Source organism: Sapajus apella, unplaced genomic scaffold (assembly GCF_009761245.1).
Source record: "Sapajus apella isolate SASKATOON/1434 unplaced genomic scaffold, GSC_monkey_1.0 scaffold1, whole genome shotgun sequence".
Lineage (NCBI taxonomy): Eukaryota > Metazoa > Chordata > Mammalia > Primates > Cebidae > Sapajus > Sapajus apella.
In genome coordinates, this window is record NW_022436941.1 from 32,571,354 (window position 1) to 32,587,785 (window position 16,432).

General features: G+C 37.5%; 1 protein-coding gene across 4 annotated transcripts in view; it reads left to right on the forward strand.

Moving 5' to 3' along the window:
• FBXL17 (F-box and leucine rich repeat protein 17) overlaps positions 1-16,432 on the forward strand; it is a 539,173-nt gene that overhangs the window by 272,787 nt on the left and 249,954 nt on the right. The gene's annotated exons all lie outside the window — the stretch shown is intronic.

Consider the following 16,432-nt stretch of genomic DNA (forward strand, 5'->3'; position numbering starts at 1 on the left):
ATATTCTCACTTATATAACTCATTTAATACTCACTGAAGTGTGCAAGGAAGTTAATACTTCAGATTTCCCTACTTTAAGATGAGGAAACTGACCCCAGAGAGGTCAAGTGACTTGCCTTGGGTTTGTAGAGCTCTAATGGAGTAGCAGGGCTAGGATTACTGTCCTTCTCATGAGAAGTAAGACGTGTTGAATCCAGTGAAAAGGGAGAACATTATTTACCTTTCATAATCAGCAGATTTGGAAGTTTTAGATAAATGAAGAGGAATATAGGATTAGACAAAAATGTTCCTTGGGATATAATTAATTCAGTTTCATCAAAAGCAGAATCAAAGCGTGTGTGTGTGTGTGTGTGTGTGTGTGTGTGTGTGTGTGTGTGTTTGGCAGATATCCATTGGAAGGATACAAGGCAGATGAGCACAATGATGGAGTGAGATGCACTCATATTAGTCAACCCTTAGGAAATCCCTCGGGAAATGGGTATACATCCTGACTCTGTTAAAGTGTCATGGGATCCTTGGGGTGTTGCTTTGCCAGCCAGAAACCTCTGTAACTGGTGGCACCTTTGCCTGAGTTTTGCTCTAGCCTGCTAGGCTTGTTATAACCACTTGGCCTGGCAGGCCGTGCTTGGCTTGCCCTTGTGGCCCAGATCCCCCACTCACCAAAGGCAAGCCAGGTGCGTGGCGGGGGGTGTGTGAGCGAGCAAGTGCAGGGTCCAGCCACTGCACACAGCCACGCATGCCAGCTGCTGCAGGGTGGGCAGCTCTGGGCACCAGCATGGGTACTGGCTCCCTGTGAGTCTGCGGCTAGACCAGGAGTACGGCAAGTGGCTTCCACTGTGGGCACTGGAAAATGTGGTGGTGCCTTGAATCTTGTAGATACCAGGAACCACGGAGCCCCAAAGAGTGTGTCACAGCCCTGGCTTGGGGAGCTCCTAGGTCTGGGCTTCCCAAAGGGCCACAGTTCTTCTCTCCCTCTCGTCTCCTGCAACGTGGCAAGTGGGGTTGGGGGCCATGTTTCATCCCTGTTTTTGTTACAGCTCTTTCAGTCCCACCATTTGGTGGGTCCCAATTTCTTGTCCTGTGTCTAGGAAGAATGAGGTATACAAACAACAGGAGGGTGTGCAAGGCAACGAGGTGCTTTATTGAGCCACAGTATAGCTCTCAGGAGACCAAAAGTGGGTACCTCCTTTCTACAGGCAGGTTACCCTGATGAGTGCAGCTCTCAGCAGAGAGGAGACCTGGACTGGGTAGCTCCCATCTGCAGGAAGGTTGTTCTGTTGTTTCTGCATCCCTCAGTTGAGAGGTGACCCTGTGGTAGCTCCTATCCACAGGCAGGTCACCTGCCTTCTGCCCGAGTCTGGCTGAGTCTGGGGGGTTTTATGGGCTTCAGAGGGGAGGAAGTTTGTGCTGATTGGTCCATGGGCGGCCATGGACAGCCACAGTTGGCAGGAAAAAGCACTGTAAGTTCTCACTGTGGTCTGCAGAACTGGCAGCCTGGCCCCCAGGCTTCACATCATCCCTGGCCTGGGCTTCACCCCGGATTTGCCCCTTTCTGCCTAGGAGCCTGTCTGCCTCCTGCCACCATCAACCTGCCATCCACAGTACCCAGGTTGTTCGTGCTGAGGGGTGCCAGCAGTCTTGTGCTGAGCTGCTCTCAGACCCCCGTTGATCTCCCTCCAATGGTTGTCAGTGCATCACAAATTCCAGAGACCTCTGTGGCAGGGGTCTAGTGTGTCAGTGCTGCCCCCAGTATGTGTACACCTGGCTGGGTCACAGCAGCCCCAGGCTCGGCCTCAACTTTGCTTCAAAATCAGCATGGGTGTCAGGAGTGGGGAGATGCCAGGCAGCAGGAGCAGGCGCTTCTGAGCCTGTGGGGCAGGGGGCCTGCCGGGCCCCAGGAGCACAGCAATGCTTGAGTCCATAGCTACGGCTGGGCATTGGTAGCTGCACCTGAGAGGGCAGGGCTCCCTCCCCTCCAACTCAGAAAAGGGTGTGGCTCCTGGCTTTTCCAAGCTCCCACCACCTCTGTGGAACAAGTGGCCCTGGCCACGCTTCCCGCACTGCAGTCAGCATCTTGGCAGCCACTGCTCTAGACAGGCCGCAGCTGCCATCAAAAACAGTACCTGTGGCTTGCCAAAGTTGTGTTTATGTATGTGTCATCTGTTCCTTTAAAAATACCTTTTGCCGGCTGGGTATAGTGACTCTCGCCTGTATCCCCAACAGGGAGGCCGAGATGGGTGGATCACCTGAGGTTAGGAGTTCGACACCAGCCTGGCCAACGTGGTGAAACCCCATCTCTACAAAAATAAAAAAATAAAAAAAATTAACCAGGCGTGGTGGCAGGTGCCTGTTATCCCAGCTACTTGGGAGTCTGAGACAGGAGAATCACTGGAACCTGAGAGGCAGAGGTTGCAGTGAGCCAAGATTGCACCATTGCACTCCAGCCTGGGCAACGAGAGCAAAACTGGGTCTCAAAAAAAAAAAAAAAAAAAAACAAACCTTTTGCCTTGTTTCTCACCACATATTCTATTCAACTTACGTATTTTATTAAGGCAGTTTAGAATCTGTAATTCACCTTCTTATATTTCATGTTTTTATTTAAACAGCTTTTGTAATGAAAAGAATGAGATTTCTCTTAAAAGAATCTAGCAAAATGAAATTGTCCAGCCTCAAAGGACAGTGAATTATAAATTAATGACTGATCATGTAGACACTTTGCTTAACAGTTAAAAAGCATTTATGTCTTTATTTCATCTAATTAATAGAAACACCAAAATAATATACTTTTCATAGTTGTATTTAAAATTCAGAGGTTTTCACTTTGGGAGACTGAGGGCAGGCATTGGAGACCAGCCTGCGCAACATGGTGAAACCCCGTCTACTAAAAATACAAAAATTAGCCAAGCATGGTGGTGCGTGCCTATAATTCCAGCTACTCAGGAGGCTGAAGCAGGAGAATTGCTGGAACCTGGGAGCTGGAGGTTACAGTGAGCCGAGATCTTACCATGCACTCCAGCCTGGGTGACAGAGTGAGACTCTGTCTCAAAAAAATGAATAAATAAAATAAAATTCAGAGGTTTTTAAGGAGGAAATTTTACATAATTAATTCTTATAATATTTTCCATTTTTCAAATTTTATGAGCATTTCCTTTAATTTTTTTCAGCTCTTTAAAAAGTGACAACTTTATTAAGATATAATTACATACCACAAAATTCACCCACTTAAGGTATACTATTCAGTGGTTTTAGTATTTTCACAGTGGTTTAATCTATTCATATTTACATATTCACAATTTAGTATATTCAGTATTGCTACTGTCTAATTTCAGTAAATTTTCATCAGTCCAAAAAGAAATCCTGTAACCCATAGCATCACTCTTTGTTATTCCTTTTCCTTAGCCCTTGGCAACTATCAGTCTACTTTTTGTCTCTTAGGATTTGCCTATTCTGGATATTTCATATAAATGGAACACTGTAATATAATATGCACCCTTTTATGTCTGTTTTTTTTTTCAGGTAATACAATGTTTTCAGTGTTCTTTCATGTTGTAGCATGTGTTCACTTCCAAACTTCATTTCTTTTTATTTACAAATAATATTCCATTGTACTGATAGACCACGTGTCTGTTCATTAGTTGATAGACATTTAGGTTGTTTCTACTTTTTTCCTATTATGAATATTTGTATACAAGTTTTTGTGTGCACATATATTTCCATTTCTCTTGGATATATACCTTCGAGTAGAGTGGCTGGGACATATGGTAACTTTACATTTCATATTTTGAGGAACTCCCAGACTCCTTTTCAAAGTGGTTGTACCATTTTATAATCCCACTAGCAGCATGTAAGAGTTCTAATTTTGGCCAGGCACGGTGGCTCATGCCTATAATCCCAGCACTTTGGGAGGCTGAGGCAGGCGGATCACCTGAGGCCAGGAGTTCTAGACCAGCCTGACCAACATGGTGAAACCAGTCTCTACTAAAACTTCAAAAACTTAGCTGGGCATGGTGTTGGGTGCCTGTAATCCCAGCTACTCTGGAGGCTGAGGCAGGAGAATTGCTTGAACCCGGGAGGCGGAGGCTGCAGTGTGCCGAGATTGTACCATTGCATTCCAGCCTGGGCAATAAGAGCAAAACTCTGTCTCAAAAAAAAAAAAAGAAAAAAGTTCTAATTTCTACACATTCTTGCCATCACTTGTTATTGTCTGTCTTTTCAATTTTATTTTTGTTTATTTTCTTATTTAGAAGAACTGAAAACCTGTCCTGCTTGCTTGTTCTATATGCTCAGTTTTTCCCTGTTTTAGACTGGTGGAGATGGTACCTATGGTATAGTAGAAAGAGCTCGAAACTTAGAAGATTTGGCATGAGTCCCAGTTTAGCACTTACTGCTCAAATGACCTTCAGTAAATCATTCAGTTCACTTTCGTGAGCTTCAGTTTCTCCCTGTTTAAAATAGGATTAAGTCTTGCTTTCCAGCGATGATCCACTAAAGCTATATGTAAAATATATTCAAGGATCAGATTCTTCTTCTTGTTCCTTTTCAGTCACCCTCCCTTTTACTCTCTCTTTGATGCATATTTCTTAATAAATAAGGAGAGATATTAAGTAATTTTGTTTTAATGGCCTTTCCCTAATAGGATATAAACCCTAAACAAGCTTTAAAGTTCCTTTCTGTCTTTGTAATTGTTAGTGAACATTAGAAGTAGTCGTATCAGCAGAAAAGTTGAAATCAAAGTTTGTCTCCTGCACTGTTCAATTTGGGAAGAATTTTATAATTTGTCTAGGATAATAAATGAAGTAGATAATCTACATATATGGATAATGAAGAGATGAATGCAGCTCTTTTTTTCTAGTACTTAAATTGTTTTCCTACATTTTTCTTATTTATTCTTATAACTTAATTATGTATACAAAGAAAGCTGTGTTTTCTCCTTTACCTTCTTTTCAGGTAAAGGCAACTTTGAGAACATATGCAAGGTCTAATGGCTTAAAAACAGCATGTGGCCTTAGTCTTCACTGGTTTACAACTGCCAGACTTTTCTACTACAGTTCTGCCTGAATCACCTTCTGAAGCCAAATCAACACAATTATGATCTTTCACAAGTGCTATCAACTTTCTTTTCATTGTGTTTTGCCCTCTCTGCCACTGGCCTGGCCCATCATTCCTGTCCAGCCCCCAAGGTCCACTTCTATTGCACCTTCTCCAAGAAGTCTTCTCTTCTCTTTCTTCATTCATTATAATGCTTTTTATTTACTGATTTCTTGTTACAAAAAGCTATTCATACATTTAAAAAAATCAGAATTGTGTACTCTCCAAAGTACTCTATGTGTATCCTTCCAGTCATTTTAAATATATATCCAAATACATTTTTGACACAAATGAGACTATCCCGTATATGTTGTTATGCACTTGCTTTGTCACAAAACCATGGGTCATCTATTGCAATCACTGAATGAATCTCTTACTTTGTATTTCTGTTTTTATTTAATGTTTTTATTAGTGTATAGCCTTACTCTTCCAATTAAAATAGACACATCTTGGAGGACAGAGATTATATCTTAAACTCTTAGACTTTTGTTCTTCTCCATCAGGAACACACAGAAGTCTGCCCTGCAAGAGACATTCAATAAGTATCATTGGTTAAATTGGACATTTTGAGCCTATACTTAGTGTGATCTTTTGTAAATTCAAGAGAAATCTTAGAGGATTGACTTCTTTATTTTCACTATCAGTAATTTTTCTAATTAAAATAACATTTAGAAGTACAGTTGCATGTAAGATTAATATTTGGTTTGCAGAAAGAATAAAAATGATGTTGGAAATTTGAGAAGGCCCAGCATAAGGCATACTGTTTGGAACAATTTGTTTTGTAAAATGAGGGAAAAGGATAGCAGGTAGAGGGGGATGAAAAGGGTAAATCAACAAAAAGTAAAACAGTGATTTGGTTGGGGATTGAAAGAAAGGGTGATGGCAGGGAAATGTTTTGAGAATTCAAATACATGTAGTCAATACAAAAACTGTGGAAGAGACCTGTTATTCTTTTAACTGTAATAAACGCCCTACTGGCTTCCCAAAATACCTATTCCATCAAGGAAAAAGATAAGCTTTGTGTGTAAATGAAAGAGAGTATCTCTCCTTTGTCTTGAAACAGTTGAAAAATAAAAAGTTTTACTGCAAGAGTATGAGATTGCCTGATAAATACATGATATAAAAGCTCAAAATTAATCTTTTGACATACATTTGTTTTCTTTTGAATCACGCAAAGACTGTTATATTTTTTTTCCTAAATTTGATTAATAGTATTTTATACTAAAGGTTCACAATGAAGATAGCAATGATAGAATCTGGTGACCAAAAGATCATTTTTAACAGTAGTAAATAATGTATTGTTTTTGAAACAGGCAATGGCCCGATTTTGTGCATTTTCTAATGAATGCTATTTGAATTTTAAAGTTCTTCATGCCGCTGGAAAGCAGAATGGCTGCTGCTTAAAACCATAAGCTACAGGAAGTTTCCTGAACTTTTAGAAATTGAATTACTGAATACAGGTTACCTTTTGCATAATTGTATAAAGCTGATGAAATGGGTCTCTTTGCTCTGATTGCTTTCCAAATTCTACCCAAGTGAATTCACAGCTGATGGTTTTAAGCAGAGCAAAGACAGATTAACTGGCTCACATAAAATAAAACCTTTAGAGACAGAAAAATTAAATAGTCCTACAGCTTCAGAAGATGTTATACATATTTTCAAAATACCTAGTAATTCTTATGGCAAGTACCATCTCTCCATCTGATTAACTTCATTGTGGTGTTTATAACATATTTTACCTGGTGCTATTAGTTGATATTACATCTTTTATTTAGTTTCTCAACTTTGCTTTACAGTGTTTAGAATAATAAATGTCACTGGCAAAAAAAAAATACCATGAGAAAATTGCTTTGTCTTAAGATTTCTTTATTCTATTAAAGGTATTATTTATATATTAATTCTGCCAGGAATGCTTTAGATGGTTAAACATTAGTGACACACATGGAGACATTATTCCTGACTGTGTGTTTGCAGAAGTATCTTTTCATGAAGGTTTTTTTGTCTTGCCTTGTTTTTTTTGTTGTTGTTGTTCTTTTTTTGGTACTGTGTGTCTATACACACCATTGTGCAATGATGGACTCAAATGAAAGCAAAACAAAAGAGAAGCCAAAAGTAACACAGTTTCTGTGGTCTGGAGCCCTTCTGACCAACAGAGTGGCCTGAGCTAAAATGGAGATACCCCACCCCACAAATGCACCCACTTCAAATTCAAAGGAGTAAGTAATGTAGACATTATTTTCATTTAATAGATAAGGAATCAGTATCTTACAAAGGTTTAAGCCATTTGCCGATATCTCAGTTAGTGGTAAAATCAGGATTAAAATTCAGGTCTGTCAGATTGGAAGATTGGTTTGGTTACCTTAGTGCTAAAACTTTTGATAGACATAAAGTCATTTTTAGTGAAAGAAAATTAAAATTTGTAATAACTTATATTCTTAACTTGAGACTGAAAACTGATACAGAAGTAAAAAATTCAGCATTTAAAAATAGTGCTAAGTCACTTCAGAGTTTTTGTTTTGGTACCAGGATCTTTTATGCCCTCTGTATCTCTTCAGATTCTGACTCCGTGAATGTCCCTCTTTGGACACAGAAACACTTTAATGAACATCTGTCTCTCAAGGCTGTATTTAATCCTTCTTCCTTGGGGCAGAGTACAAGCTGCCGAAATGAATTCAACTCATCTCACTTCGGCCCCAGCCACTTAAATTCCCTGTTGCACCAATTGCCCTAGTCCTGGAGTGCAGCTGCCCTGAGAACTCGTGAACCCATTCACACAGGTCTCTGTCAAATGTGCCACTTTCTCAAGCAGTTTTTAGCTTCTGTGATGTCTACTTTGAACTTTTTGCAAAGTATATCCTTAGCATTTCTTCCAGACTTAAGTGGCATGCCCTGTATAGTCAATTTTTAGTAGCTTTGAAACATTTTTTTTCATTAAAATAAAAGCCACAGATTAGTGTAGATGGTAATTAAAAGTTAGTACTTTTTGTCCATACTTTTCCCTGCCCATGCACTATTGAAAAGCGTGGGAGAAGATTGCTTGGGAAATTACTATCACAAAGTATGTTTTAAAATGGCTAATTATAAACATTTTCTCCTCTTTTTGTATCACTTAGTGTTGAAATAAGGCAGAGAGGTAACTCAATTTAGTTCAAAAGCCATTTTCTAAATGAGAGGAATTAGCTGAGAACTGGTACATTAATAGACACTGCCAGTGGCTGTATTCTGCATACAAAACACTTGTTCATGTTTTCCTTGACCTCCTTTGATTGTGCCCAGCACTAAGTTTATACTGAATGGGCTCAGTCTGGTCTTTGGCAAGCATCAGGGAGTAATGAATAGTGGAACATCGAAAGGCTTAAATGTCCTGGCACAGGCCCTGTGTCAGTATGATGAGCTAACCACAGCATTGTTCAATGAGAAGGCCCTGTGTTCCTTTGGAAATAAAATCTTGGCTTGTGGACAGAGGTCTATGTACACACATTGAATTTCTCTGTCTTCCAGCTATGCTATTCCATTCATAATTAAACTTTGAAAGCAAAGTTCTGAAGAGGTTCTTCAATGAGCCTCTCCTCTGAGTATGCCCAGAAACAAGTGGCTGATGTAAAAATGGCATAGCCCTACTCTTATTTGGGAGCTCTCTGAAATTTAAGTCCAAAGACTTGAAGAACAAACTCTTTAAGCTGGAGAGCAGTGTAGACATTCACCGTTTTTCCCCCAAAAGGTCTTCCCTCTGAAAGCTATGGTAATCACAGATTTTTGCTGCAGAATTTCTGATATTCTGATCTTTTATGTTTACAGCTCCATCTGTATTTGTAGTGAAATATCTAAATTTGTCTCAGTACATCTCAATTCCAAGAATGAATTGATCTTCTTATGAGCAGTTTCCCCTTGAAAACAAAGAAAGGAAGGAAAACTAGGCTCTAGAGATGTTTAAAGCTATGACGTTATAACTTGCCTTTTCTTTCTAATTTTTATTCTTAAAAATAGAACAAAAATTTTATAGTCAGCGTCTGCCAGGAAGTACCTAAAGAAGCCAGGAATATTTGGGTAATAGAAACGTATGCTGTTGATATTGTAAATTATCAAGAAGAGTCTCCTAGAAGTCCTTCTAAAGCATATTTTAATTTTGTGTTATAAAACCAGCCACCTGGTAGGGTATAAACAGTTAAATAAAACCATCAATTATGCAAGTATTTTAAATCTGAAGATGTTTTAGAACTACTTATAGAAATGCTTACATAATAACAACATAATTTCTGGGATTTGCTTAAAGACAGTTTGATGTCAGGATGAGTAGGTCAGCATACAAAGGGAATAAGATTAGCCATGAATTCATTGTTGACCTGGGTGATGCATGCGTGCAAATTCTTATACTATTCCCTCTGCTTTTTAGATGTTGGAAATTTTTCATAATTAAAAGTTAAAAACTTTTTTTAGATGGTTCAGAATGATGGTTTCATAGAATGAAATGTTTTCTTGCTAAAGTAACATGGTGCAAAGCTCTAAACTACTTCATAATCTTTAAAAATGTGTATGCTATGCAAATAATACAATTGTAAAGAATCTATTTTTACTTCAGTGATTGCATTTAGAATGCTAGCTGTGAATATGGTTATAAAAACCATAGTATAAATAGTTTGATTCCTGAAATGCTTAGGTCATTGAGATAATTGGAATAGTTTAATTAGTTTCGAATATAGGTTATTCGCAGGTAAACAATACTAAAAACATTACTATTTTGGAATACATAGCAGCAAACCCATACTAGACAATCTAATTTCTGTGAGATGATCCAGAAAATGGTTGTATTCTTATGGTTACGATTTTTCATACCATTGTGGTGTTGGAAACATTTTGATTAATAAAGTATCAGTTAAGAGAATGAAAGATGATGAAGGAGTTAAGAATATGACATCCTCAGACTTGCCATTCTAGCATATTAACTATTTTGAGGTAAAGACACTTGATAAACAGCAGGGGTAAGAAGGTCACTCTGACCTTCCTTCTGTTTCTTAAAAGCAGGGGGTGAAATTTCCATGTGAAAGATGTCCTCCCTCCCTATACCAGAAGGAAAGTATCATTCATATCTAGGATGGTAAGTTGAGGCCAAGGAAAATCTGTACAAACAAACATGAAACTTCATCTCCCTAGTCCCTTCTCTACCCAAAAGGCTGTAGCCCAAGCCTCTTTGCCTTGTCACATTTCCACAGTTTACTGCTTTTTGTCTAAATTTGTCTAATCTTTTGTCTATAAATCAGTATCTAAATGCTCAACTCTTAACTGCATCTTTGGGTCTTCATTTCCCTATGAGATCTCCTGTGCCATGTAAATCTTATATTAAATTAATTTGTTTGCTTTTCTCTTGTTGATCTGTCTTTGTTCAGTTTAATTCTCAGGTCTAGCCTAAACAAACTATGAGGACAGAGGCAAAATACTGACCCCCTACAATGTTCTGTGTACCCAAAGTAACAGATAAATATAAATATATATCTACTTATATAATAAGCTGTTTTATACTTTATTTTTCATTGGCTTAGTTCAACCATTATTGATCAACTATATTAAAGTTCAGGTTTTTTAAAAAATGTAGTTATAGTATTGCTTAGTTGGAGGGTGGGCATATCTTGGTGGATTCCCATTAGGAAAGCTTTACTCTAATGAGGCTATTCATGTTGGTATTCCAGGAAATGGAAATATCAAGTAGTTGCTGGTAACTCTGAGTAAGCAGGATGAGTCTTTAATGACTCTGCTCTTATCTATTGCCACTCTCAGTATTTTCTCGAACATAGCAATTCAGAGCCTAAGTAACTGATCATATATTCTCTGAAGAATGCCACAACTTAGCCGTTAAGTTATTAGTGATGATAAACATGATATAAACATGTAAACATGTTATATTCATGTTTACAATCATTTACTTCCGCAACAGGAAAAAAATTATATTGTTTTGTTCAGCTTCCATTCCATTTGAGAAATATTTTTTTAAATACTGGTTTTTGTGGCAGGTTGACCCAACAAGTTGATAGGAGGTGAATCAAAGCCTTTATTTATTTATTTTCAGATGGGGTCTCACTCTGTGGCTCAGGCTGGAGTACAGTGGCATGATCATGGCTCACTGCAGCTTTGACCACCTGAGTTCAAGCTACCCTTCATTAAGAAATCAAATCCTTCATTAAGAAAAAACTTACCCTATGATTCATAGACTGTGCAGATAGACATGAAAGTCATATTTGCAGTATGTGATAGCCCAGATAAGATTTTTGTTTTTTTCAGAGTACTATCATCAGATATTTATTGAAGTTTTGCTGAAGTCTCTGTGTTTTCATCCATCTGATCATACAGTTGTCCATTTGTTCATTCAATATTCATTTAGTGGGTACTGTGAGCTTCTTCTAGGAGATGTAGTAGTGAATAATAGACAAGTTTTCTGCTGTCATAGAGCTTATGTTATAGGGATTATGGGCAGATAAATAAGAAACCTGTTAGTAGAAAATGTTATTCAGAGAATTATGGTAGCATGATGTTATGGAAAGAGAGATGCTAGGTGGTCAGGGAAGACATCTCTGAAGATATAATCTTTAGGCTGAGATCTGAATATTGACAAAGAGTCAGTCATGCAAAAATGAGTTGCTTAGTTCTTTTGTTAAAAACTAGAATGTTAGAGCTATGTACAACTTTCATAGTGGCAGGCTTTTGTCCAAATTATATATATATGTATTAGTCCATTTTCATACTGCCGTAAAGATACTATTGGAGACTGGGTAATTTATAAACCAAGGAAGTTTAATTGACCCACAGTTCCATGTGGCTGGGTGGCTGGGGAGACCTCAGGAAACTTACAATCATGGCAGAAGGTGAAGCAGGCACGTTTTTCACAAGGCAGCAAGAGAGGGAGAGAGAGAGAGAGTGAACGCAAAGGTGAAACTGCCATTTATTAAACCAGCACATCTCATGAGAACTCACTCACTATCCCAAAAACAGCATAGGAGAAACTGCCCCTATATAGGATCCAGTCACCTCCCACCAGGTCCCTCCCTTGACACCTTGGAATTACAATTGGGAGATGTGATTTGGGTGGGGACACAAAGCCAAACCATATCAATATATGTATAACCTTAGTTCTACTAGACTCATCAGTAAACTAGCTAAATGTCCCCCACAAGTGCCTTTAAATCTGCACCGCTCTTTCATTCATCAACACACTATAGGAGCTTTTTAACTTCCAGTGCAAAGCCCGAAGCAGAATGCTTAAGTTTGACTTACTTCTCTTGCCTTTTCATTCATTGTCTGAGGCCTGCCTGCCCTAACCCAGAGCTTCATACTGTCCTCCCATTGCTCAGACAGCCCCTTATTTCTTGATCCTTTTCCTTCCATACTCAGTGGCCATCCAGGCACATTTGTTGCATGCATCCCACACCCTATAAATAAGAAAAGCCAATTTTGTCTGCTTAATGCCAAATTCTTATTCTTCTGGAGTTTACTTCTGGATAATTTGATTCATCCTAAGCTGAGCCAGTGAGTGTACGAAAGTTTGACTATGTTCTCCTTCTCGGTCCCATTACACTTTCCCTTGCTTGTCAATCATATTTTCTCACTCCAGGGTAACATAAGCACATATTCCAGTGGTCTTTTGAGGCATCTCCCATACAGTTGGTATCAATTTTGAACTGCCACCAAAGACATTCTGGGAAAAATGGGCCTTGTAACGCTAAGATCATCCTATGTGGGTAACTGCCTAAATTAAGAGCTGTTCCTGCTCATGTCTGAAAAACACTGTATTTTCTATTTGCACAGGATCAGTGTTATTGATAATGAATTAATGGTTTCTTACTGATATGAAAAATGGTTTTGCTAATGCTCCATGTGTGGACTCTTCATGCCTAAATAAATAGCCACTTCAGTACATAAACAAAGGATAACTAACATTTATGAACAGAATCAGAATATTTCATGTTGCAATAATCATTCAGGTATTTTTGGACTCCTTAGCTTTATGGAATTGCAAACAAGAGTAACAGTTTTAAAACACTGAATCTGTATCTATGAAGATAACTAGATTGATATGGTAATCATGCTGTTTAAACAGATTTGGAGCAGTTTTAGCTCCTTCGAATTTTAAAGTTTTAAAAAACAATTTTATCTATATTTTTAGAAGTTGTGTTTTGGCATATAGAGTATGTCCATGTCTTGCAATGATTTTACCTGTCTGGGAAATAGATTTATCTGTTTTTCTTTTTTTGAGAAGACAGTTCTTTCCATAAAATTTCCTAGTTCTTTTCAAACAATTGAATTTGTGTCATTTTGTTCTGGCATCTGACTTAAAAGGTGAAAACTCTATAAATGATACCATTTATCGTATTAGTTCTTAGTATGAATAAAATGTAAGTAAATTTTCCATTTATTGCCTCTGGTCTAATAATAAAATTGCTAAATTTTATGTAATGGATTCCTAACACATTCTATATTCCTACACCAAATATTGTTAAGATTTGTTGAAGAATCAAAAAATTATCTAAATTGTCAATAAATTATCAAAACAGATGCTAGATAACATTTCGTTAATTTATTTGGTTAGCTACTTACTGATCTACCCTATACAGTATATAAGATTAGGACTAGAAGAGACTTCTTCAACAATTTCTTTGTTAATAGCTTACTAAAATACTTTATTTAAATTTTATTTAGATTGCGTTTTTCCACACAGTGGGCATAAATATCAAGCCCTTTCTTTCTTCCTAAGTGTGGTAAAGGTGAAATAAATACCATACATTAAGTGAGAAAGCATCTGAGGTTCCCACTGATATCTGTTCTCAGTTCTTTATTTTCATACTGTAGGTAAACATTTTTTTTTTTTTTTTATCATTTGATGGTATTTATAAAAGTTGATTTGGGACCTTTAAAAGTAGAATTCTGGTGGACACATGGAAAATGCTAACTATTAATAGGAAGAAAAACTCATGAACCCCCCCAAATGTAAATATATTACATGTTATGATTTTTAAATGAATGTTATAAGTGGCTTATTTGCTTTTTAAGAGGACTCACTTCTATACAAAGTAGAAGAGCTAAATATATCACTTATCATATTTGGCCAGAGAAGCAAATTTTTTCCTCAGTGTGATGATTGCTTTCCTACCAATTTTGAAATGCTCTGATAAAATGCATAAGAAATAGGCTTGCCAAGATAAACATTAAGTTGATTTTTCATAGACGGTTACTCATTTATTTTTTTGCATCCTTGTTCCTGTCAATTTTGATATAACCTTTCAAAATTTAGGCTCTTAAACTAATTTATATTTTTGCTTCAGCCTCCATGAGATTCTGAATCATAGTAAATAATGTAATAATTAGTCCCAGAAATGGTTTAGGCAATAACATTTTTAGAGCAGACTATGAGGGCCCTTTGCAGATTTTGAAAGGATCTATTTTCAATTACAAAAAGACCTTTCTTTCATAAAATAGTAGGAGCACATTTGCAACCTTATATTATTTGTCCACAGACCTGTTTTTATACATGAATGGGGAACTTGTAAATGTTCATGTGAATGAGCAGGATGAAGTTTAAAAATAGTTTCAGTATTATTTAAATATATTGAAGAGAGACGGAATGAATGTGAATAGGAAAAAGTTTCCTGGATTTCTTCTCCAAATAATGGAAAATTGTTACACAGTGTTAGACACTTGTCCTACGGGCATTTGTATGAAGGATCACCTAGTAGTCATCCCTCCTTTGTATGCCAGAGTTGAACAAGTTTCTGGACATAAGGTATACAGAGATACATAATTAATTTCATCCTTTTTATCAGAATGATGATTTTATAATTTGTGCAGAAGAGTGTTTCCCTCATGCTCTACATTTGCTTTTTATTAACTGAATGGTCAAGAGAGCTTAATTTGCACAAAACAATGACTGAGAAAAGCACACGCTACTATGAACTGTAGATTGTGTTTTATGCCTGTGTTTTAGTAAAGTAACCATTTAAAGTTGGAGAGCCCAAGGCTTTTTAACTGTTCAGGCTTCACATACCATGCTATGCGGAGGTACAGATTTTGATTTTTAATCCATAGACTTTATGCTATTATTTTAGAACAGGTGATCAAGAAACTACAAAGGAGAATATAGATATCTAAAATTAAGGCTTATAGTACATGCAGATGTGTTCAAGCTCCAACATCCTGAATCTGTGGTTTTCCAAGTATTTAATGACTTTGATTTTTAAAAATCACACTGTTTCTTTCTACATTATCATACATTTACATTACATCTTGAAATAAATTTAAGCATTAGAATAAAACATAGACACCCCACTGAGTTAAAGATTTTAAATCTTATTCTATTGTACTTACCCTTAGACAGATCCACCCACTTAACTCTGAGGTCTGCATATAATCTTCACTGATATAAATGCAACAAAATTACTAAATCAAAAGATGTTAAAAACTGTCAGTGTAGGATTGTGAACTTGAATGGGTAGAAAAGGAAATTATTCTAAGACAGTAAACACTGTATGATTAAATATTTTTTCATTGGTGACACTTAGGGAATATATAGTAGTGTAAATTACCTTTTCAGCTTTTCAAGATGAGTTTCTTATTAGAAATTCAAAGGAAATCTTTTTTAGTAATCATTTTAATGCTCCACATCAGTGAAGTCAACTTTGCTTCCTCATAAAGTTTTGTTTTTCATTAGTAATTTACTGACAAAATGCAGTGAGAGGTGGTGCAGGACTGAGTTTTCTAATAGAACTCAAGGGGGCAGTAGTTCCAGGGGAAGATAAACTGCACTAAACCACTCATTTGTGTTTTTTTAAAGTAGATTATAATATTTATTGGGAACATTATAACAGTTGGTTATGGCATGTAAGATACAGAAAATGGCATTTTTCAATAGTAAACTAATTACTGGTTTGTTAATAAATTATAAAAATTGAATTTTAATTTACTCTCTGGAAGGGTGCTTGGAAGTATGCCTGATGCATGTATGGGGAGAGGGCTAATGTGGTGGAAAAAAGGGATCTGCATATGTATTTTTTTTTTTTTTGGGACGGAGTTTCGCTCTTGTTACCCAGGCTGGAGTGCAATGGCGCGATCTCGGCTCACCGCAACCTCCGTCTCCTGGGTTCAGGCAATTCTCCTGCCTCAGCCTCCTGAGTAGCTGGGATTACAGGCACGTGCCACCATGCCCAGCTAATTTTTTGTATTTTTAGTAGAGACGGGGTTTCACCATGTTGACCAGGATGGTCTCGATCTCTTGACCTCGTGATCCACCCGCCTCGGCCTCCCAAAGTGCTGGGATTACAGGCTTGAGCCACCGCGCCCGGCCCTGCATATGTATAAGTTTAAA